Genomic DNA, 26299 nt, shown 5'->3' with positions numbered 1-26299 from the left:
GTATGGTGACCATCACAAATTACAGAAGCTTGACCTCCTTTTAGGATATTGAATAAAGGTTTAAGGTCTCCTGTTGTGAGGTGGAGATGTGCAGAAAGCAAATTAATATTCCCTAGAAGTTTTTGAAACTTATTTAAAGTCTGTAAAGAATCCAATTGTAAGGTGACTTTTTGTGGAAGTATTTTTCATGGGTACAATTGGAAGCCTAGATATTGATAAGGGTATTGAAGTTGTATTTTTTAGGGGCTATGATAAGACCAAAAGCAGATAATTGCTCTCTTATTACTGTATCACCAAAAATTCCTCGGGTCCAGCTATCAAAATACCATCCATATAGTGTATAATACATAAATTGTTATATTTTTTGTAAATATTTTGAAGAGCAGCATCAATGAATTGTTGGCACAAAGTAGGGCTATTAGCCATTTTTTGAGGTAAGATCCTCCATTGGCATCTTTGCATAGGTTCTTGAAAATTTACTGATGGAACACTGAAAGCAAATCGGGGACAGTTTTCTGGATGTAAAGGTATAGTATAAAAATAATCTTTTAAATCTATTATTGTAATATAAGAGTCCTTTGGAATTGCAATAGGCAATGGTAAACTTGGTTGTAAAGCCCCCATAATTTCCACAGTAGCATTAACAGGCCTAAGGCCTTGAAGCAATTGCTATATCCCAGATTTCTTTCTGATAACAAAAATAGGACTATTCCAAGGAGAATTAGAAGGAACTATATGTCCTGATGTTAATTGTTCTTCCACCAATATCTGTGCAGCATTTATCTTTTCCTGCAGTAAAGGCCACTGATCCACCCACACGGGATTATCTGATTTTTATTTTATTTTATTTTTTGCATGGGGCACAGACTGACCGGTAGCCATCAAGGGAAACCCAAGCCTCTCTGGTCATGATTGACAGTTAAAGTAACTGGAGATGTGATGCTCTGTTGTTGTTTGTCTAAACCCTTATCTGGCAAATGACCTTGTTGAAGTATGTTAATGGTAATAATCTTATTTGGACTGTGTATTAAAGCCCCCATTTGAGTTAGAATATCACGTCTCCAGAGATTAACAAGTAATGCAGCCAAAATATAGGGGTAACAAGCTCCAGCATTACCTGCTTAATCCTCCATTGCAGCAATTTAGAACTTTGTGTTAATCTTTGACTCCGAGCAATACCTTGCAATTGAGTTATGGTAATTTTCTTCTTCCAATTTGTGGGCCAGCTTGCTGCTGAAATAACAGAGACATCAGCTCCAGTATCTAAAAGACCACTGAATAACTTTTTATTTAATTTTAAGAAAAAATTTGGGTCGGTCCTTAGTTATGGGTTGTATTCAATAAGCATTAGAAGATCCAAAACCGTTATTTTCTCTTTTATTTAAAAAAGACTTACCAATTGAAGAGAAGGGGAACAGAATCAAGTGAGCAATGCATTGTCCTGGAGTTAAAGTTACATTATTGGCTTGAGTCATAATTTTTATCTCACCAGTAAAGTCAGTGTTTATAACTCCAGGAAAAACCTGTAACCCTTTCATAGTTATACTACTTCTGCCCAGTAGGAGACCAAAAATCCCAGTTGGCAAAGGACCAAAAATCCCAGTAGGGAGGCCTTGTGGGCCCATCTCAGGGGTCAATACTGTATAGGAGGTGGCACTGAGGTCCAGTCCTGCAGTACCCTCTGTGGCTCCGTGGAGGAAATTGATGGATTTAGGGTGTTCTGTTGAGGAACAAATGTCATGGCACCCAAAATTTGTTGGTCCGCTTTTAGTTTTCTGAACTTTATTTATTTAAGGAATTATCGTTTTTATCAGTTTTAGAGTGACATTTATTGGTCCAATGCCTTTCCCTTTAGCACCAGGGGCAAATCCCAGGAGGAGGGGCTTTTTTGATGTTTGACTTTTGGACAATATTTGTACATGTCCCTGTTGCCCACATTGATAGCACCCTCATTTATCAGGCATAGTCCTCCTTGTTGATTTTTGTAATGACATACCAAGCAGAGTGGCAGGTTCTGAATGTTCTGTTTTTTAAATTAATTTATTTTGTTAATTTTTTATTAAAGGGACTGTTACAGAACACCTCAGCCACAATAGCCAATCGATTCATATCTGCGTTGTACTCATGTTTTGTAGAATTTACAGTACTATGGGCATTACTAAGCAATTTTTACACAGCACCAGAAAATGATCCATACTGAGAATTAAACATCATTAGTAGTCATCACCCGCATGTTCAATGTCCAGCATGACTGCGTGTTCCCCCGGGATGGAACAGCAGCAGCAGAGGCTTGCTCCGGCTCTTCCTTAAAGCCCGCAAGGACAAGGGTGGCTCATTGCCAAGATCTTAGGCAAGCAGTGTGTCCCATCCCGGATCTTGGCCAGAGAGCCGAGACACGAAGCATGCCCACCTGTTTATCAGAAAACATTCCTTTATCCCCTCCCCAGGAACTGGCCAGGCTCCCAAGGAGCAGGAGAAGGTCATCTGGCAGACAAGTTACTTGTTTATCAGAGCCAAACAAAGACACAAGCCTCTCCATCCCAAAAATCTGTCCTTACATTTGGCCCTAGAGTTGCACCAAGGTATAGGCATAATTAATACATCATACGAATATAATACAAATTTTCTATACAAATATACATCCAGCAATCAAACACAATAATATTCAATATGTTTTAAGGATAAATTGAAACATATCTAAGGGAACTAGCCTCTTATTATCTGTAATTATTACATGTCTGCAGGTTTTGGAATCTTAACTACTTGTGGCATATTTTGACTTACATTTTTTTTTTAAAGCAAACCAAGCATAATCTGCTCAAGCATTCCTATCAATAATAGGGGTAGAGTTAGTACATAAAACAAAAACAAAATGGGTAGTCCGGACACTTTGTCACCACAATTTCTCATTGCACATAGTAATATTAACTTTATAACAGAGAACATTTACTTCAAATGAAATATTTAAATGCAAGGTGAGGGCTGTCCAGTGTACACTGATCTATATTTTTTACTCCCAGTGTTTCTTATCCACAACACCCTCTTCAGCAAACCAAGGACTAATTGTTTCAACAGCACTGATAAACTGCTCTACAGTTTGCTTCTTTAACCCTATTCTCTACATCTGCAACAAAGTTTTCACAGCCTTTGTCACAGCTTGCTTTGTTTCTTTAAATGCACATTTAAGTTTTTTCTGAGGAAATCCCAATGTTGCTTATTCACGACTCCTTTTTCGAACCAAGGACTGACTATTTTTATAGCATTAATGAACTGTTCTATGGCTCGCCTTGTTTAACCCTATTCCCTGTATCTGTAATGGAGTCTTTATAGCTTTTTTTTTTCTTTTTTTTCTAGGGGCCGATTTAGGGAGAGTCAATGGACGATACCGCGGCGGCAGTTCGTCCTCTAAGGACAAATTTGCTAGCCTAGTCAAACTGAGATATAAATGAGATGGCCCCCTCGAGCGCAGGGGCACACTCGATGGGGGATGGTCCTTCACTGAATTTTCCTCTGTCTCAACCGGTGGCTGGTCCCTACAGGGACCTTTGTCCGTCTGTTTCCTGTCCCACTGACTACCACAGTCACTAGACTGACTATCATGCCGAGACTCCTCCTGAACCTTCTCTAGGAGCTCGCATGCTTCATCAAGTAAAAGCCCTATGCTCTCAGTGGGGTCCTGAAGTGTCTGGTCAATGAGTTGCCATAATCTAAGTATTTCTGCCGGCTCTCCGGCTGCTCTCAACTGTCTCCCTACTCTCCGCCACTGTTGCTCATCTAATTGGCCACCTTCCACAAACCATGGTGACGTCTTGGCAACAGCCCTAGTGAATGCACATACTGTGGCCGCCTTAACGGGTGTCCCCGCAGCTTTTAACAAGCAGCTCAACAGCATGTGCAACCTAGTGGTGGACGGAGAATAGTCCATTTGGAGGTAAAAAGGAAGTTTCCGAGTATTGTCCATTTGGAGGTAAAAAGGAAGTTTCCGCCTATTTCCTGGCGTTTCTGAACACTTTGTACTCCCGCCTTTTAAGGGATTCCTTTACCCTTTTTTCTGGCGCTTAATTTCCCCGTCTTTCTCGACGGAACTGCGGTTTCTATTCTTTCCCCAGCTGGATTTCCGTGCACACGCACGCTTACCTTTTGTTCCTTACCTATTCCTGCGTGTGGAAAGTGGTCCGGATCTAAGTCACGACACCACTTGCCGCTCCCTTGCCCGCAAAGGAACAACACTGTTTGCAGCTTATCGGTCTTCAGTAGACTTTTTTTTTAAGCTTTTTTTTTTTATTTTTTTATTTTTTGACAGGCAGAGTGGATAGTGAGAGAGAGAGACAGGGAGAAAGGTCTTCCTTTGCTGTTGGTTCACCCTCCAATGGCCGCCGCGGCCGGTGTGCTGCGGCCTATGCACTGTGCTGATCCGATGGCAGGAGCCAGGTACTTATCCTGGTCTCCCATGGGGTGCAGGTCCCAAGTACTTGGGCCATCCTCCACTGCACTCCCTGGCCACAGCAGAGAGCTGGCCTGGAAGAGGGACAACCGGGACAGAATCCGGCGCCCTGACCGGGACTAGAACCCCGTGTGCCGGCGCCGCAAGGTGGAGGATTAGCCTAGTGAGCCGCGGCGTCGGCCTTTCAGTAGACTTTTAATAAGAAAATAACAGTGACAGAGAAAGAATGAAGGGAGGAGAGTGGACAGAAAAGCCCCCTCCTTCTTCAGCACACAGCTTATATACAAAATCTGGCCAATTGCAAGCGGGCTCAAGTCCATGCACGGAGCACTCCAATCCACTGTCTGTTCACACAGTGTGCACGTGTCTTTGGGCCAATCAGATGAGGTGTCACGCAGCAGGCAGGCTCACCGCGCGGTCCTCAGCGCCATCTTGTTGTTTACAACATTCTCAACTCCCCTGGAGAGTCCCGACCGTGGGAAAGCATTGCCCTAACCGAAACTAGCAACATCCACCTTGTGATAAAGACACAGCAACAGCTATCAGACCGACCTTGACGTGGGGGCTCCATGGCTGTGCATCCCATGGAGCCCCACACCTAGGAAAACAGTAGAAGATGGCACAAGTCCCTGGGTCCCTGTACCCATGTGGGAAACCCAGAAGAAGCTCCTGGCCTTGGATCAGCACAGCTCCAGCCATTGCAACCAATTAGGGAGTGAACCAGTGGGTGGAAGATCGATCTCTCTCTCTCTCTCTCTCTGCCTCTACTTCTCCTTCTGTGTACTTCTGACTTTCAAATAAACAAATAAATATTTTTTTAAAAAGATATCTTTGTGATTTTAAGGTAGTTCCTGTCTTTATTTTATTTTATTTTTTTTGACAGGCAGAGTGGACAGTGAGAGAGACAGAGAGGAAGGTCTTCCTTTACTATTGGTTGACCCTCCAATGGCCACTGTGGCTGGCGTACCACACTGATCTGAAGCCAGGAGCCAGGTGCCTCTCCTGGTCTCTGATGCGGGTGCAGGGCCCAAGGATTTGGGCCATCCTCCACTGCACTCCCAGGCCACAGCAGAAAGCTGGACTGGAAGAGGGGCAAGCGGGACAGAATCCGGTGCCCTGACTGGGACTAGAACCTGGTGTGCTGGTGCCGCAGGTGGAGGATTAGCCTATTGAGCTGTGGCGCAGGCCCCTGTCTTTACTCTTAACATTAGTAGTTACAGTATGAGGAACTGAGGAAACTTCAGGAATTTGATGCTAACTTTAAATATTAAGTCAATAAGAATGCTACTTGTTTTTGTCTCATTTGGTTTGCATGCAGCTACTAGACAGCTTTATTGGATAAAAATATATTCAGCTGTAGTTGTGTTTTCAAACATGTCCACTTAGTGAATTTTTAAGATTAAAAGATTGGAAGACACGATTGAGTTACTTCTTGCAAAGATTCTTCCATTCCTGGGAAGCCCAAAAGCAGCAAGAAAAGCAACCAAACTTTCATTAATTAAATTGAGAATCCTGTGCTCACAAACATGAACAGCTGAGCTGGAAAGGGGACCTGATATGTGCCATCTTAACTGCAGAACTTCTCTTGCAGGCCTCCTCCAGAGGAAGCATGGCTGTGGTTGGAAGGATTTGAGGAGCTGCTGGCCCGCAAATGTGAGTTAACCTTGAATTTGATCTACTGCAAATATTGCAAGAGTCTAGAAAGGTTGTGTCCCCACCACAAATGAGCAGCTTACAAGAGGAGGAATGGGCTCCACAGTCATGGGAGTCCAGACCATCTTTTTCTCCCCTTATTTCTGAGCATATTGACTCCAAGTGGGGAAGACAAATTAGCCTTAAACAGCACAGTGGCTGTGTTCCTGGTTGAGCTTGAGTCTGATTTTCCATTGCATCTAGTGTTTACAAGACACTTAGTTCTGAGAGAATTTGTGGTTCCCCTGTGGACATTTTTTTTTTGCATCAACAGCAAACATAAGTATTTGTCTTTGTACTTAAGTATTTTGCCTACTGGCATCTTTGTCTTTGTTTAAAATTTGTTAAAATTTTAGGTAAGTTATATAACTTTCATGAATTTCATATGTATAGCTTTTGGAACCTAGTGATACTTCCCACTTTATCCTCCCTCCCACCCATGTACCAGTTCTTCTTCCTTCTCCCTTTGCCATTACCACTATTAATTTTTTACAAAGAGCTAATTTCAGCTTACTTAATGAACATACAGTTAATCCTACACTAAGTAAAGGAGTTCAACAAATAGTATGAAGAAAAAACACTGTTCCTCAATGAAAGAGACAGGCTGTAAGCAATTATTGAATGTCAAAATGTTCACTTCACTCCAATACATTACATTTCAGGTACTCTATAAGTTACCCCAGATCAGGGAAAACATAGTATCTGTGTTTTTACAACTGACTTATTTGACTCGGTATAATGGTTTCCAGTTGCATCCATTTTGTTGCAAAAGACATGATTTTATTTTTTAAAGGTGATTAGTAATTTGTAGTGTATATATACCATAATTTCTTCATCTAGTCAACAGTTGATGGAGAACTTGATTGACTCCATTTCTTAGCTCTTGTGAATTGTGCTGCAGTGAATAGGGTGGTACAAATAAGTTGTTCATAGGCTGATTTCTTTTTGTTTGGGTAAATTCTAGAAGAGGGATGGTGTATCATATGATATTCAGATTTCTGAGACATCTCCATGTTGTCTTCCATAGTTGTTGCACCAATTTACATTCCCACCAGCTGTGGATTAGGGCACCTTTTTCACCACATCCTTCCCAGTGTGTGTTCTTTGATTTCTGTATGAGAGCCTATTGAGGTGAAATATCATTGTGGTTTTGATTTGCATTTCCCTGATGGTTAGTGATCCTGAGCATGTTTTCAAATATCTGTTGGCCATTTGAATTTCCTCTCTTGACAAATGCCTGCCAAGTCCTTTGCTCATTTCTTAACTGGATTTTTTTTGTTATTGAATTTTTTGAGCACTTTATAGATTCTGGATATTAACCTTTTATTGCATAGTTTGCAAATATTTTCTACCATTTTGTCAGTTGCCCTCTTCACTTTGCTGAGTGTTTCTTTTGCAGTGCAGAAACATCTCAGATTAACATAATCTCATTTGCCAATATTGACTTTGATTGCCTGTGTTTCTGGGTTCTTTTTTTTTAATTTACCTTGTTTTTATTTCAATGTAACATGCAGTAAAAAAATTAACCGGATTTATTAGCATTTACAATGCTTACAAAGAAAAAGGACTTTTAAAAGCAATTTAGTTCGGATTTAAGAAAAGCTCTAATTAAACACAATTATTTCCAAATGTTCAGTTTAGACCAAAATTTAATTTATGTCTGCTGTCTATTTGCAGAATTTTTATATAACCTCTGATTCTTGGGATATCCAGCCCCCATTTTCCTAACACAGCAGGGAAGACATATACATGTGGCCACTTAAATTAAAGGAAGATATAGAGTAGGGGAGATCCCAGGCTGCAAAAATATATACAAGCATTTACCTTTTCCAGAACTAAACATTTCATCCATAAAAATATTAAATAGCCAAGCCCTATAGAACTAGGGCCAGGACTACTTCAAATATAGCTATTCTGTACTTTAAAAATATAGGGCAGAAAGGCTTTTGGGTAATATTTATACATTTTCACACAATATTTCTAGGTCCCTAAGTGAATCATGAAGCATTATGCAGAACCAAAAAAAGGTCTATTTTTTACATTATCTCTTAATTTAATCTCATAAATCTCTAGTAAATATTGCAGGAACTACATTTCAATATGAGAATTCACCTCAATAGGAAGTCTTAATAGAAGGCTTAATCTTCATAGCCACATATTATCAAAGCTCAGACTTATATAATGAATGGGTAGTTGGCAGACATTCATTCTGTAAGACGAAGCAACAGCATTATTTCCCTTACCAAAAAAAAAAAAAGGTAGAAAGTCCCTATTTTGGAAACGACTAGGACTTTTAGAATTTTAGTATACCCTACTGCTTTTCCTGGGGTATGTAAAATAAAAAACAAAGAGTGTTGGGGAGAGCCTAATCTTCCTATTTACACTGAGAATTTCTGAATCAGGCAACCCTTTCACTCATGTAACTCTCTGCTTTATGATGGCAGTGTCTTAGAGACAGATACACCAGTTAAAAAATGCTTTTGTGGTTGTTCTAGTTTGTAAACAGGAAGAGCAGTTAGGAATAAAAATAATTCTTCTTTCTATATGGAATGGGAGCCTGCTACTCTCCACTTATTTTTAGCTTAATGCTGCTTGTTCATGCTTGTGGGGAGCAGCTCGGACTAGACTGTTACTGGAATTAAGACTTATTCTATGCACCTGCTCTCCCACAATATGGCGCTGGGAGAGAAGAAAACAGCTTCTACACAGCTGCCTCCAGTTCAACCAATAAACTGTAGGACTTGCTCCTGATTGGAGGAGAGCAGCGTACTCAGCGTGTGGGCAGCCGAGTTGGGATTGGCAGAGGAGGACTATAAAGGAGGAGAGAGACGGCATGCACCAGGAACATCTAAGGGGAACATCTAAGGGGAACACCTGTGCAGCCCCCGAGAGAGCCGGCCGGCGGTGTGCCGCTCCCCTGCGGAAGTGGGGAATGTGGCCAGGGGGAACCGCCCTTCCACGGAGGTGGAAGGGACAGTAGCCAACCCGGGAAGAACCAGCAGCAAACCCGGGGAGGGCTGAGCAGACGAAAGAACAGCGCAGGGTCCTGTGTCGTTCCTCCACGAAGATGGGGAGCGACAATGCTCTCACACTGAAACATACCAGCGTCTCTGCTACATGAGTTAGAAGGCTGTTCTTAGGGTTCAGCTAGTACAGGGACTGCTGGCTTAAGCTTCATCCCACTGCCAATAAAGTCAAATTTATCATAGCAGCCTTCTTAACTGTCTACAGTAGGCCAAGTTCAAAGAATTAACTATGTAGATGTTCCAAGTGCATTAATCAGTTACTAACAGAGCAGTCTAAAATTAAATGGGGAAAAAAAGGAAAATCTGCTCAATTTTTGTGGGTGAAAAGGATATTACAGATGAGGGATATTAATCCAATACAGTACAATGTAAAGAATGGCAATGGTTACTCCACCATGTATCAACGAAATGATAAATCTAAAGACTTCTAATTCATGCAGAGAATATAATTCTGTGGTTACTAGATGTTACCACCTTCTCTTTAGCCAGTACCACAGCTCTTCCTCCTAAATGAAAACATAATTTTAGAAGCTGTTTCATTGACCACTGATTGGACTAGAAAAGTACTCTGGTTACAATTTGAACTCCTTAGCAATAATTAAACATAATTGAAGTTGTTGGATTAAAATAAAATTGTAAGATATAAATATGAATTGGTGGTCTTAGATGAATTCAGCTGAATGAATTCCAATTCTAGACTAACTTTTAGAAACAGTGAAGGAACCATGGTGTCAATATTGTTTGTAAAGTTTAGTATTTTCAAGGCAATTAAAACAATCAAAGTTCCAAATGAGGAGAGGCATGAAGTCATTTGTGGGCTAGGAGCAACTTTTCCCTGAAGTCACACAGACAAAGCTACTCTGTAGAAAAAGTAGTGGATTTCTGGGACATGACAGGCATCATCAATGGAAGTGCACATTTTATATTTGGATGGTGTGGAACAGGGAGGTGCCTACCCTGTGCCAGGTGTCACAGTATTTCTGACTTTGTTTTCCTGTGTCAGCCCAAAAAATCACAGCTAAAGGAGTTAGCCTGATGTTATAGAGCATCCCCACCATTGAATCAGTGAGCTTTGACACGTATAGATTCCTCAATTCTGGCTTAGATGCTTTTTGACAGTGTAAGAAAGTAATTTACTACATGGTGACTACGTTGTTTCCTTTTTTTTTAAAAGATTTTATCCATTTATTTAAGCGGTAGAGTTACAGGCAGTGAGAGGGAGAGGCAGAGAGAAAGGTCCTCCATCTGCTGGATCACTCTCCAAATGGCCACAACAGCCAGAGCTGAGCCAATCGAAAGCCAGAAGCCAGGAGCATCTTCCAGGTCTTTCAGGGGCCCAAGTACTTGGGCCATCCTCCACTGATCTCTCAGGCCATAGCAGACAGCTGGATTGGAAGAGAAGCAGCGGGAACTAGAACCTGTGCCCATATGGGATGCTGGCACCACGGTAAGAGAATTAACCCACTGTGGAACAGCGTTGGCCCAACCGCACAAATTTAACCTGATTTTTAACATCTTAGTTAAGGTGAGATTTGCAGTCATTCAAGGTGATTGTAACAACTCAAAAGAGCCTCTTCTTGGCCTTACAGATAAAAAGAGAAATCACCTGGAGTAAGAAATGCACTGTAATCTGAGGAAATGGCATTAAGCAAAGGTCTGATTTTTGGCTCGTAATCCATCATGACCAGACCATACAATATTTGGAGATAACCAATCTCAATGAAAATTTGTGAAAATAATTTATGCAATAGCAAGAATGAAGGATTAGAGGCAAGGAGATAAGTTAAGAGATGACAGTCAGCTCAGAAGAAAAAAATGCCATGTCCCTGAATCCAAACTGTGCCACTCAACAGTTTCATGTAACTTACTAGTGAGTTCCACATCACCTACTCTGTGCTGAACACTGGTCTAAGCCACCAAGAAATAAGCATACAGACACTCAAGACACATTTCCTGTATTGCAGGAGGTACCAATGAAGTAAGTATACCAACATTAAGATGTAAGGTGGGCTGTCACTAATAGTCAACAGAGGGATGCAAATACCATTAGATGGAATGAATCAAGAAACAAGGGGAAGTGGCATTTTTTCAAGGTATTTTTTTAAAAGAATGATGCATTTAGCAAAGATACAGGGGGGAGTACTCTGGGTGAGAAACCTCTAAATAAAGGAAAAGGGAAAGGAGGATGGCATCTTTCATGGCGCTATAATGTTCTTATGAGCAGACATTTTTGATGGAATGTCTCTTTGAGACCTGCTCCATGGAACCATAGTTTGGCAAATATCTGCGATGGGCTTATCTGAGCCAGTGGTCTGAAAAAGAGTAGAAGGCATGGTTGTCTATTGGGGAGGAAAGGGAGAGAAAAGATGGAGACTCAAACCTTATTTTCTTGGAAACAGATTTCCATACAATCATCAAGGGTAAGGTCATCCTCTACAACTTGACAGACTTTACCAGATCTACCTTCAGGATGTCCCAGGCACCCTGCCCTTCTCTTACTGCAGCCACATGCTTCCTTGGTTGTTGTCATCCTTCACCTGGATCTCAGAAGGCCCCAGTACCTATGTCCTGCTTCTGACCTGTTACTGAAAATCTATTTGAACATCATTTTTCTCATTTTACATTTATGCTCAGAAAACTTGAACTCTTTGGCTCTCAAATCATGATAAATTCTTCTGCCTTAAACCACAATTTCTCTCTAATAGCTTGGTTTGTTTTCTGCCTTGCCACTCCTATCAGCAATATTTTATACAGGCTTTTTATGGGGCCTGAGATAAACTATCTCCTATTATTGATCCAATTTCCCTCCCTCTCTTTCTCTGCCTTTCAGGTGTATTTTTAAAGAATTTTTTAACAAAATATTTTGGCTTAGATGCTTTTTGACAACATAAGAAAATAATTTACTACATGGTGACCACAATTTTTTACTCTTTTTTTAAAGTTTTTATCCATTTATTTGAGAGGTAGAATTACAGACAGTGAGAGAGAGTGACAGAGAAAGGTCATTCATCTGTTGGTTCTCTCCCCAAATGGCCGCAATGGCCATTTTACTCATTTGTCAAAGCTCAGATTGACTCACCTCCATGAACTATCCTTAAGGGTATATAAGTCTTCTTTCTCAAGTAAATGATCAACAACTGTACCATTCTGACTTATTCTACTTTCTTTTCAAAGTAATTAGTAAAGTTCCAGTCTTGGAAGTTAATCAGTACCCATTACTCATTGAGGATCTCGTTAATTTATTGATTGGCTGCATGATGTGCGAACTTTTTTTTTTTAAGATTTGTTTATTTGAAAGAAAGAGTTATAGAGAGGCAGGGCAGAGAAAGCAGGGGAGAGAGGGAGGGAGGGAGAGAATCTTCCATCTGCTGGTGCACTCAAAGGCTGGAGCTGGGCTCAATCTGAAACCAAGAGCCTGGAGTTTCTTCCAGGTAACCATAGTAGAGAGATGTATTGGAAGTGAAACAGCTGGTACTGGAACCGAAGCCCATATGGAATGCTGGAACTGCAGGTGGTACCTTTATATTCTATGCCACAGTGCCAGACCCCAAAAAACTCTTAATTGAAACTGCATACCATTGGGGCCAGTACTGTGCAGTAGCTGGTTAAGCTGTTACCTGCAGCTCTTATCCCAAATGAGCACAAGTTCATGTCCTAGCTATAGTATTTCCAATCTAGCTTCCTGCCAATGTCCCTGTGAAAACAGCAGAGGGTGGCCCAAGTGCTTAGGCCCCTACACCCACATGGGAGACCTGGAAGAAGCTTCTGGCTCCTGGCTTTGGCTTAGCCCAATCCCAGCCAGTGTTGTCATTTGGGGAAGTGAACCAGCAGATAGAAGATCTCTCTCTCCATCCCCCTTTCTGTCTCTCTCATCTCTCTGTATCTCTACATTTCAAATAAGCCAATCAAAAATGTATTCTCAAAATGTAACTGAAGGGGCCAGTGCTGTGGCATAGCAAGAAAAGCCACCACCTGCAGTGCTGGCATCCCATATGGACACCAGTTTGAGACCCAACTGCTTCACTTCTGATCCAGCTCTCTGATATGGCCTGAGAAAGCAGTAGAAGATGGCCCAAGTCCTTGGGCCCCTGCTCCAAAGGAAGGAGACCTGGAAGAAGCTCCTGGCTCCTGGCTTCGGATCAGCCCAGCTCTGGGCATTGTGGCCATTTTGGGGAGTGAACAAGTGGATAGAAGTCCTATATTGTTCTCTGTCTGAATCTGCCTCTCTGTAACTTTGCCTTTCAAATAGCAAAATAAATCTTTTAAAAAACGTGTAACTGCAAACAAATCATGTAAATGTTCTAGGTGGGACTGAACAAAAATATCCTCAGGCCAAGAGCTTTCTTTCTCCGGAAGATCCATTGAAGGAAAAGCATTGATTTTGTTCGCTTGTTTACCCTCCAATGTGAATTTGTTCTTTCCCCTTCACATATTCACCACCTCATCAAGGCTTTATTTGTGTCATGCCAATTTTACTTCATAGCCTTGTGTGTTCTCTCAAATTAGATTCTCTTTTCCAGAGTGGGGGCGGAGCCAAGATGGCGGAATAGTGAGGGTGTGCACTGATAGTCCGGGAAAATTTAGTTTAATAAAAGGGGAGTTACGGTAGCCGCAGAAAATAGAACCAAAAAATTGCAGGGGAAACCCTTCTGGATGGAGCAGGCGTGAATTGGAGGACCTACTGGGAGAACAAGGTCGCCCACCGCGCGGAAGCCAAGTTGCGGGACCCAGCCGCAGAAGCCCCAGGGTCTACGCGACAGTGCTCCAAGGGGAGTGCATGCCACACAGACAACAGCGGGGAGACTTGGGACGCTCAGGGCTCCGAGTCCACACATCGGCGCTGGAAGGGGAGGTGAGCTCAATAACCAGAGACATTAGTGGGGAAACGGGGGTCAGAATCTAGAGGGGGGCCGGAAAGTGCAGCAAACTCACTACCGGAAAGAAGGAAAAAAAAAGCTTCGGGGTTTCTCTTCCCCCTAACCTTGCAAAGGTTACAAGGCTGCAAGGCTTGAAGAATTCCCAAGAGACAAAGAGCAGGCCTCCTCTTTGGATTTACATATCAATGGGGGAGAGTTAAGGAACTGAGTCACTACAATTCAGTAGCCTAGGCAACCCAGTGGGAGTCCAGAGGAGCCAAAGACTGGAAGCTAAATACCATCAATGCTGCACAGCCCTGCCCTGCGGTGTTACTTACCCCCTGAATAAATAAAATAAATAAATAAAAAGAGAGAGATTTACCACGCATAACCTGAGGGTGTCACCTTTGCACACCCTTAACCAGGAAGAACCAGGCAGAGCTCTCAGGCCGCACCCATCTCAAGCCTCCAAGGCTCCTCCAACAGCAGGCAGTCCACTTAACACGGACACAGTATAAAAAAAAAAAAAGAAAAACGCACAGTGACGCAAGAAGAATTAACTATGCCGAGTAACAAACACAGAAATAGAGGGAGCAAGATCAACGATGACACTATGATGCCTCCAAATAAGCAAAACACCCCAAGCCAAGAGTATGAAGATGATGAGATAGAAGAAATGCAAGATACGGATTTCAAAAAATTTATGATAAGAACATTTAGAAGTTTTCAAAAGCAAATCCTTGAACTACAGAAATCCTTAATGGACAAAATTGAAAATCTCTCTCGTGAAAATGAAATTTTAAGGAAGAGTCAAAATGAAACTCAGAAACTAGTAGAACAGGAAAGTGTAATAGTCAAGAGAAATCAAAATGAAATGAAGAGCTCAATAGATCAAATGACAAACACATTAGAAAGCCTTAAAAACAGAATGGGTGAAGCAGAAGAGAGAATATCGGACTTAGAAGATAGAGCACAGGAAAACATACAGTCAAACCAAAGAAAAGAAGAGGAAATTAGAAACCTAAAAAATATTGTTGGGAATCTACAGGATACTATTAAAAAAACCAACATTCGAGTTCTAGGAGTTCCTGAAGGCATGGAGAGAGAGAAAGGATTGGAAGGCCTTTTTAGTGAGATACTAGCAGAGAACTTTCCAGGTTTGGAGAAGGACAGAGATATCCTAGTACAGGAAGCTCATAGAACCCCCAATAAACATGACCAAAAGAGATCCTCACCACGACACGTGGTAATTAAACTTACCACAGTGAAACATAAAGAAAAGATCCTAAAATGTGCAAGAGAGAAACGTCAGATTACTCTCAGAGGATCTCCAATCAGACTCACAGCAGACTTCTCATCAGAAACCCTACAAGCCAGTAGGGAATGGCGAGACATAGCACAGGTGCTAAGAGAGAAAAATTGCCAGCCCAGAATATTATATGCTGCCAAGCTCTCATTTGTGAATGAAGGTGAAATAAAGACCTTTCATAGCAAACAGAAATTGAAGGACTTTGTGGCCACTCGTCCGGCCCTGCAAAAGATACTTAAAGATGTGCTACACTCAGAAACACAGAAACACGGCCATCAATATGAAAGAAGGGAAAGGAAGAACACCTACCAGTAAAAGAGCATGGGAAGCTCAAAGCATATACTAGAAAATATTTCCGGGAAAATGGCAGGGCAAAGTCACTACGTATCAATAGTCACATTGAACATTAATGGTCTGAATTCTTCAGTTAAAAGACACCGTTTGGCTGACTGGCTCACAGAACACAACCCAACTATTTGTTGCCTACAAGAAACACATCTCTCTAACAAAGAGGCATGCAGACTGAAAGTGAAAGGTTGGAAAAAGATATTCCATGCCAACAGAAACCAAAAAAAAGCAGGTGTAGCCATATTAATATCAGACAAAATAAACTTTAATACAAAAACTGTTAAGAGAGACAAAGAGGGACACTATATAATGATTAAGGGTTCAATTCAACAGGAAGATGTAACTATTATAAATGTATATGCACCTAATTACAGGGCACCGGTCTATTTAAAAGATATGTTAAGGGACTTAAAGGGAGATTTAGATTCCAATACAATAGTACTGGGGGACTTCAATACTCCACTCTCAGAAATAGACAGATCATCCGGACAGAAGATCAACAAGGAAAGAGCAGATTTAATTGACACTATTGCCCAAATGGATCTAACAGATATCTACAGAACTTTCAACCCTACATCTACAGACTTCACATTCTTCTCAGCAGCGCATGGAACCTTCTCTAGGATTGATCACATACTAGGTCATAAAGCAAATCTCAGCAAATTTAAAAGAATTAGAATCATACCATGCAGCTTCTCAGACCACAGCGGGATGAAGCTGGAAATTAGCAACTCAGGAAACCCCAGAAAGTATGCAAACACATGGAGACTGAACAACATGCTCCTGAATGAACACTGGGTCATTCAAGAAATCAAAAGAGAAATCAAAAACTTTCTGGAAGTAAATGAAGACAACAACACAACATATCAAAACTTATGGGATACAGCAAAAGCAGTATTGAGAGGCAAATTTATAGCAATAGGTGCCTATATCAAGAAATTGGAAAGGTACCAAATAAATGAGCTTTCAGCGCACCTCAAGGACCTAGAAAAACTGCAGCAAACCAAACCCAAATCTAGTAGGAGAAGAGAAATAATTAAAACCAGAGAAGAAATTAACAGGATTGAATCCAAAAAAACATTACAAAAAATCAGCCAAGCGAGAAGCTGGTTTTTTGAAAAAATAAACAAAATTGACACCCCATTGGCCCAACTAACTAAAAAAAGAAGAGAAAAGACCCAAATCAATAAAATCAGAGATGAAAAAGGAAACGTAACAACAGACACCACAGAAATAAAAAGAATCATCAGAAATTACTACAAGGACCTGTATGCCAGCAAACAGGAAAACCTATCAGAAATGGATAGATTCCTGGACACATGCAACCTACCTAAATTGAACCAGGAAGACATCGAAAACCTAAACAGACCCATAACTGAAACAGAAATTGAAACAGTAATAAAGGCCCTCCCAACAAAGAAAAGCCCAGGACCAGATGGATTCACTGCTGAATTCTACCAGACATTTAAAGAAGAACTAATCCCATTTCTTCTCAAACTATTCAGAACAATCGAAGAAGAGGGAATCCTCCCAAATTCTTTCTATGAAGCCAGCATCACCTTAATTCCTAAGCTGGAAAAAGATGTAGCACTGAAAGAAAATTACAGACCAATATCCCTGATGAACATAGATGCAAAAATCCTCAATAAAATTCTGGCCAATAGAATACAACAACACATCAGGAAAATCATCCACCCAGACCAAGTGGGATTCATCCCTGGTATGCAGGGATGGTTCAACATTCGCCAATCAATCAATGTGATTCACCACATTAACAGACTGCAGAAGAAAAACCATATGATTATCTCAATAGATGCAGAGAAAGCATTTGATAAAATTCAACACCCTTTCATGATGAAAACTCTAAGCAAAATGGGTATAGAAGGAACATTCCTCAATATAATCAAAGCAATTTATAAAAAACCCACAGCCAGCATCCTATTGAATGGGGAAAAGTTGGAATCATTTCCACTGAAATCTGGCACCAGGCAGGGATGCCCACTCTCACCACTGCTATTTAACATAGTTCTGGAAGTTTTAGCCAGAGCCATCAGACAAGAAAAAGAAATCAAAGGAATACAAATCAAGAAGGAAGAAGTCAAACTATCCCTCTTTGCAGACGATATGATTCTGTACTTAGAGGATCCAAAGAACTCTACTAAGAGACTATTGGAACTCATAGAGGAGTTTGGCAAAGTGGCAGGATATAAAATCAATGCACAAAAATCAACAGCCTTTGTATACACAAGCAATGCCATGACTGAGAAAGAACTGCTAAGATCAATCCCATTCACAATAGCTACAAAAACAATCAAATACCTTGGAATAAACTTAACCAAGGACGTTAAAGATCTCTACGATGAAAATTACAAAACCTTAAAGAAAGAAATAGAAGAGGATACCAAAAAATGGAAAAATCTTCCATGCTCATGGATTGGAAGAATCAACATCATCAAAATGTCCATTCTCCCAAAAGCAATTTATAGATTCAATGCAATCCCAATCAAGATACCAAAGACCTTCTTCGCAGATCTAGAAAAAATGATGCTGAAATTCATATGGAGGCACAAGAGACCTCGAATAGCTAAAGCAATCTTGTACAACAAAAACAAAGCCGGAGGCATCAGAATACCAGACTTCAGGACATACTACAGGGCAGTTGTAATCAAAACAGCATGGTACTGGTACAGAAACAGATGGATAGACCAATGGAACAGAATTGAAACACCAGAAATCAATCCAAACATCTACAGCCAATTTATATTTGATCAAGGATCTAAAACTAATTCCTGGAGCAAGGACAGTCTATTCAATAAATGGTGCTGGGAAAATTGGATTTCCACGTGCAGAAGCATGAAGCAAGACCCCTACCTTACACCTTACACAAAAATCCACTCAACGTGGATTAAAGACCTAAATCTACGTCCTGACACCATTAAGTTATTAGAGAACATTGGAGAAACCCTTCAAGATATTGGCACAGGCAAAGAATTTCTGGAAAAGACCCGGGAGGCACAGACAGTCAAAGCCAAAATCAACTATTGGGATTGCATCAAATTGAGAAGTTTCTGTACTGCAAAAGAAACAGTCAGGAGAGTGAAGAGACAACCGACAGAATGGGAAAAAATATTTGCAAACTATGCAACAGATAAAGGGTTAATAACCAGAATCTACAAAGAGATCAAGAAACTCCACAAAAACAAAACCAACAACCCACTTAAGAGATGGGCCAAGGACTTTCAAAAGAGGAAATCCAAATGGCCAACAGGCACATGAAAAAATGTTCAAGGTCACTAGCAATCAGGGAAATGCAAATCAAAAGCACAATGAGGTTTCACCTCACCCCGGTTAGAATGGCTCACATACAGAAATCTACCAACAACAGATGCTGGCGAGGATGTGGGGAAAAAGGGACACTAACCCACTGTTGGTGGGAATGCAAACTGGTCAAGCCACTATGGAAATCAGTCTGGAGATTCCTCAGAAACCTGAATATAACCCTACCGTTCGACCCAGCCATCCCACTCCTTGGAATTTACCCAAAGGAGTTTAAATTGATAAAGAAAAAAGCGGTCTGCACCCTAATGTTTATTGCAGCACAATTCACAATAGCCAAGACCTGGAACCAACCTAAATGCCCATCAATGGTAGACTGGATAAAGAAATTATGGGATATGTATTCTTTAGAATACTATACCACAGTAAGAAACAACGAAATCCAGTCATTTGCAACAAAATGGAGGAATCTGGAACACATCATGCTGAGTGAAGTAAGCCAGTCCCAAAGGGACAAATACCATATGTTCTCCCTGATCGGTGACAACTGACTGAACACCAAAAAGGAAACCTCCTGAAGTGAAATGGACACTATGGGAAATGGTGACTTGATCAGCATAGCCCTGACTGCTAATGGACAACTTAATATATTATCCCTCATAGTATTTTTTTTTGTCTGTTCTACTTAATATGACTGGTTTAATTCTGTAATTATCACACAGTTATTCTTAAGTGTTGAAAATTAACTGAAATGTGATCCCTGTTAAACATAAAAGTGGGAATAAGAGAGGGAAGAGATGTATAATTTGGGGCATGCTCGGGCTGACTTGCCCCAATTGGTAGAGTTGGAAACATACCAGGGGATTCCAATTCAATCCCATCAAGGTGGCATGTGCCAATGCCATCTCACTATTCCAAGTGATCAATTTCAGTTCACAATTGATCATAATGAAAGGACTAAGAGTCAAAGGGAGCACATAAACAAGTCTAGTATCTGCTAACACTAACCGATAGAATAAATAAAGGGGAGAGTGATCCAACATGGGAAGTGAGATACTCAGCAGACTCATAGAATGGCGGATGTCCTAAATAGCACTCTGGCCTCAGAATCAGCCCTAAAGGCACTAGGATCTGGCTGAAAAGCCCATGAGAGTATTTCAGGCATGGAAAGCCAAGGCACTCTGGCAAAAAGATCTCTGTGAGTGAGATCCCAATGGAAAGAACAGGTCTTCAAAGAGGGAGGTGCCTTTCTCTGAAGGGAGGAGAGAACCTGCACTTTGACTATGACCTTGTCTAAACAAGATAAGAGTCGGAGAAGGGGCTTCCATAGCCTTGGAAACTCATGACTGGTGCATAGGGAGATTATTGATGCCATAAACAGGAGTGTCAATTTGTAAAGTCAACAACAGGAGTCACTGTGCACTTACTCCTCATGTAGGATCTCTGTCCTTAATGTGCTGTACACTGAGGCTTAATGCTATAACGAGTACTCAAACAGTATATTTCACTTTGTGTTTCTATGGGGGTGCAAACGATTGAAATCTTTACTTAATGTACACTAAACTGATCTTCTGTAAAAAAAAAAAAAAAAGAAATTATCAATTCCCAACTTGACTCTCACTGGGATTAAACATGACAATAGGTCTGATCTGATTTCATCATGATTTAAAAAAAATCATCTATTATTTTTCACTTTATGTTTCTGTGTGGGAACAAACTGTTGAAATCCTTACTTAAGGTATACTAAGCTGATCTTCTGTATATTAAGATAATCGAAAATGAATCTTGATGTGAATGGAAGGGGAGAGGGAGTGGGAAAGGGGAGGGTTGTGGGTGGGAGGGACGGTATGGGGGGGAAAGCCATTGTAACCCATGAGTCGTACTTTGGAAATTTATATTCATTAAATAAAAGATAAAAAAATAAGATTCTCTTTTCCAATTCACCTTACATATGGAGCCAGATTTCTTTTCTTTTTTAAAAAAGATTTATTTATTTATTTGAAGGTCAGAGTTAGGGAGAGAGAGGGAGAGAGAAAGGTCTCCCATCTGCTGGTTCACTCCCCAGTTGGCTGCAGTGGCTGGAGCTGAGCCTATCTGAAGCCAGGAGTCAGAAGCTTCTTCCAGGTCTCCCACAGGGGTACAGGGGCTCAAACACTACAGCCATCTCCTACTGCTTTCTCAGGCCATAGCAAAGAGCTAGGCCGGAAGTGGAGCAACTAGAACTTGAACCAGTGCCCATAAGGGATGCTGGCACTGCAGGTGGTGGCTTTACCCGCTACACCACAGCACCAGCCCCGGATTTCTTTTCATAAATGCTCATTTTTCATATATTGTTCTCTGTTCAAATATTTCCAAATTACCTTAGAAAGAGCACTGGATTTAAGTTAATGAATAAGATTCTGATCATACAGCGTTAACTTTCTGGTTAACCCAGTGACCATCACCCCTTAGGACCTCAGTTACTTCACTCTAAGGGAGTTGACTGGATCCCTAAAAACACTTCCAGCTCCAAAATCCTTTCTGGTTTTGGATTTTCCTTGGAATTTGTCCCTACCCTGACAACTTTATGATAGATGTTTTTTGGGAAAAAATAAAATCATAGCTTCAATGTATTTGCTGCCCTCCCAATTAGAATAAACAAAGCCATCAGGATTTTACTCATGATGACCTTCTGTCTGGATTGCTCCCTCTTCCTTTAATCTTCCCATATCTGATACATTCTTCAAGACCCAGCTCATCTTCTTAAGGCACAACAGTTCATTAATCTCTGGCCCAAGCTCGCATGCAAAATATACTCGTTGAGTGCCTACTCAAACAAGGCCCTACTGACACCCAGAGGAATAAAAAAAAATCCTGCCTGTGTGGAACATACACTCCTGTGGGGTCAAAGGTCATGAGCAAGTTACCAAATAAAGCAACAAGGTAGTTCTGGATTATGACAAGTGCTTGTGAGAAAAAATAAAATAAGTGATGAGACAAATGGGAGACTTGATTGCCTGGGAAGGCACATTCTATATGCTCCATGAATTTGTATTGACTGAATCAACTACAGGCTCTGCCTTTTAAAAACAAACCCTCTTTGAATAGGATAAATGTGAAAGTTATTTTAGCTAAGTCACAACTTTCTCTTAGTTCCAAAACAATTTTTGTCTATAAAAATAATCTAATCAAAATATAATATGTGATATTTTAAAGTTAGGAGTCATTGGTTTATTTACTTTTTAGAATTTATATATGTAATGGGAACAGATTTGATGTATTTCATATACAGTCTTAAGAACATAATGATACATATCATTCTCCCTTTCTTCCCTGTCTCCCTCTTCCTTATTCCAAATGGTCACATCCGCCATGGCTGGGCTGAGTTGAAGGACACTAGGAGACAAGAGCTCCATCTGGGTCTCCCACATGGGTGGAAGGACCCAGGGACTTGGGCCATCTTCTGTTGCTTTCCAAGTCACATTAGGCAGGGAGCTAGATTGGAAGTAGAGTAGCTGGGACCCAAACTGTTGCCCATATGGGATGTCAGCATCACTCACAGCAACTTAACCCACTATGCCATAATGCTGACACCTTTTCTTCATCTGAGTGGTTATAGTTGCTATTAGAGCTTTCATTTTGTTGCCTGTAATTCATTGCTATTTTATACAAATACTACTGAATTTGCATGTTTATCTTGAACTCTAAGACCTCATTGGATTTATTGGTTTCAGGATTTTATTTTTGTAGTTTTTTGAATTTGTTTTGCTTTATAAAGACAATCATTTCTTTTGCAAACATAGGCAGTCGAATGTATAATTGTTGCCTTAAACCCTGTCAGATAATTCTAACATCTCTGCTTTCTCATTGTTGGTATCTACTTATTGGGTTCATTCAAGTTGAGATTTGCCTGGTTCTTGGTATGACAAGTGATTTTCTGTCTGAGTGAGTAATTATGATGAGAACCTACATCCTATCTAGCCAAACATGCTGCAGCTGGTTTGGGCTGTGCTTTTTCTATAGAAGTGGTCCTGCTTTGTTCTCAGATTGGAGGTAAGTCCAGGTTCTCTGCTGGCTTATGCTGACACCCAACAGGGAGAGACAACCCTAAACAGATCTGTCTTGTGAGGCTGCTCCTTTCCTGATCATTTGGCTTAGGAAATAGAGCTTTTGTTGGGACAGTTTTTGTCTTTCTCCTGGCATTTCTGGGTTACCAGTTGTTGGGGCCCAAGTGTGACATATATTAGGCAAAAGGACAAGCTAGAGACCTTTCCACCATCTCATCTCATTCCTTGGGTCTAGTCTCTGGTTGTTTGTCCTACTTCTCTCTGCATTTCAGTCTTTTTTTCTTTTTAACGATTTATTTTTTCATTTGAAAAATGGTTATGGAGAGAGGAAGAGAGAGATCTTCCATCCATTGGGTTGCTCCCCAAATGGCCACAGCAGTCAGGGGTGGGGCAGAGCAGAAGCTTCTTCAGGGTCTCCCTTGTGTAAGGCAGGGATCCAAGCATTTTGGCCATCCTCTGCTGCTCTCCCAGGCACATTGGTAGGGAACTGGATAAGAAGCAGCTGGAACACCAACTAGTTTCCAGATGGGATGCTGGCATTGCAGGCAGCAGCTTAACCCACTATAACACAATGCCAGCTCCTATATTTTAGACTTTTTATGTTTGTTTCCTCCATAATGTACAAATGTTTTAGTTGTATTCAGGGGAAAGAAATAGGGAAAAGTGTGTGTATTCCATCTCCCAGGAAGTGAACACCTGCTCTACCATTTTTTCTTTTTAATATTTTTATTATCATATTTCAACAAAAATTGGTTTCTTTTTCAATCCTGCATGTTTGTTTATGCATTTCTGCATATCTGAGTCATCAGATAGTCATAGTAGCCTATGGCTAAGGACTACCACCTAAGAGAGAAGAATTTTAAAGAAGATCCAAAGGAAGCAACACATAATTATACCCAAGAGTAAATGATTGGTTCAGCCCTTTCTTTAGAGCACACATTAGCTCTTCTAACTTCCAACCTCAGCGAGGCCACTTGGAGAAGGGAAACTATAACCAGAGACAGGGTGGTGGCTTTTTGTAAAGATTCATTTATTTATTTGGAAGGCACAGTTACAGAGACAAAAGGAGAAAGAGAGAAAAGAAAGAGAAAGAGAGAGAGAGAAAGAGAGATCTTCCATCTTCTTGATCACTCTCCAAAAGGCTGCAATGACCAGGGCTAGGCTAGGCTGAGGCCAGGAGATTTTTCCAGGTCTCTCATGAGTGCAAGAACTCATGGAACTAGGCCATCCTCTGCTGCCTCCCAGGCTCATTTACAGGAAGCTGGATTGGCAGTGGAGCAGTCAAGACTCAAACCAGTGCCCATATGGAACACCAGCACTGCAAGCCATGCCTTAACCCACTATGCTGGAGTGCTGGCCTCCCAGAGTGATGCTTTTAAGAGGGAAGGGAGCTTTCCATCACAATTCAAGGCTGTTGCCCAGGGGACCCAAGTCCTCAGACCTTCCTTCAACTCCAGAACGTACCACCCATCACTCTGGTTGAGAAGGAAAGTTAGCCCTTCAGCTCATCGCCTTGTGTGTGGGCTTGCAGTTGTCCAGCATAGCTCTGCGTCAATGTGCTCCACTGGAAATCTCTGCAGTGGCCCAGGATATTCACAGGCAAGCCTTGCACTCCACAGGGTGTGGGTGTCTTTCACCCTGATATAAAGTGGTGAGGCAGAAGGAAAAATCCACCCACTGCCATGTTATATCCAAGTTTACATCTACACTTTCACAGGCTGTGAATTCCTCAACGAATATAAACCTGGCCTTATTTTTTTTTCATGCTCAATGTTAAGCACAATAAGAGGCACAAGTTTGATGAATAATAAAGTTCTGTAATAAACAAATGTTAAGTATATCCTATGGAGAAATGGTATATATTAGGACCTACCAAAGATTATCTGCATATTTCTATTTTCATTAGGAAAATATTCTTGGTTTACTAAAACATACTGTTAATCACTTCCTGGCTTTCATTACTAATTTCTTCTAATTTACCCATGACTACTAACCTAAGTTTAGGCAACAAAATGTATGCACACTTTTCCCATTTCACAAATCAGCTGGCAAAGATGACATGCATGCTGCTACCTCCCTACTGTTCTAATGAATGACATAAGGCTTCCAAGTCAAATAATAACAATGCTACTCCCCTGCTCCACTTCTCAGCTCAACCCTGAGTCAAGGAAGCACATCCTGGAACAGTCTGCATAGTAGCATACTAAAATAAGATTGATTGAGTGATCCTGCAATGACTGATTTTAGAAGCAGGAAAAAGACAGAAATCTTAATCGGTCACATCAATCTTTAACCCATGTAACCCTTGTCAACAGCAAACTCTTCCTGAAAACAATTAACAATATTTTTTTAAAAAAATTACCTCCTGTGAGTTCACTAGCTACTCAATAAAATTAAAATAATGGAATGAGTATTACCCAGAGATTGAAATGAAATAATGAAGAATTGGGAAATAGTTCATAGCACCAGGTATGCCAGCTTGGAACAAAGGCATTCCATATCTCCTCTCAGTGCAGGGCTTGCAGGATAGCCTATAGACAGTCATATAAGATAAAACTGCACTTGTCTTCCTCCAGCCTGTGGCAAAGAAGGTCCGCAGTGAATCAGATAGCTGTTTCTGTCAGTGAGGCTGCTGATGACAATAATGAATGAGTAACTTGTCTGGAATGCACCATCAAAGATTCAGGAACCATTGAGGAACTAAGAGATTGAGGTCTCAGAAGGGATGCTGTCTGCACAACCCAGACAGACAAGGAAAGAGAATGTTTAAAGACAGATAGATTGATATCAGTGCTTAAATAAAAAATATTTGTGAGCTCAATTAAAATAAAACAACTTTTAAATACAAAGATTTGAAAATACAAATATATTTAGATAAATTATAAATGTAATATGCACAAACCATGGTTGTTTTCTTTTGTAACTGATAAAATTTTAAAACAGCCCTGCTTTGCTATAACATTAGCAAAGCTACATAAAATTGATAGCTGTAGTATCAAATTAAGTTGCCCAGAGAGATTAAACTTCTCAATGGATTGATTGCATTCCTAACCAGACTGTGTGTGTGTGTGTGTGTGTGTGTGTGTGACTGGAGGTGAGTGGCAAGGTAATTGACCACCTTCTACAATAATTAAGATATAAACTTGGATCGACAATTATATTGGTGCCTTAAAAACCCAGAAAATAGAGATGTCAAGTAAACCTCCAAGGGTGAGAGTCAGTGACCAGTGCTCCTTTTCCTCCATACAATTTAGGAGAATTCTGGGTTACATAATAATCTCTTTACTGTATAACAAATACCT

At 40.8% G+C, this 26299-nt stretch overlaps 1 long non-coding RNA gene across 1 annotated transcript in view; it reads left to right on the top strand.

The window, feature by feature from the left end:
• The window catches only part of LOC127487604 (uncharacterized), a 125529-nt gene that overhangs the window by 50813 nt on the left and 48417 nt on the right, over positions 1-26299 (top strand). Inside the window, exon 2 of the long non-coding RNA XR_011378791.1 lies at positions 6036-6097. This is a non-coding gene — a long non-coding RNA (uncharacterized lncRNA). The remainder of the gene's footprint in view (positions 1-6035; positions 6098-26299) is intronic.

Source organism: Oryctolagus cuniculus, chromosome 1, assembly GCF_964237555.1.
Source record: "Oryctolagus cuniculus chromosome 1, mOryCun1.1, whole genome shotgun sequence".
Taxonomy (NCBI): Eukaryota; Metazoa; Chordata; class Mammalia; order Lagomorpha; family Leporidae; genus Oryctolagus; species Oryctolagus cuniculus.
The sequence above is the reverse complement of the archived record's forward strand: the minus strand, read 5'-3'. Positions and strand labels throughout refer to the sequence as shown.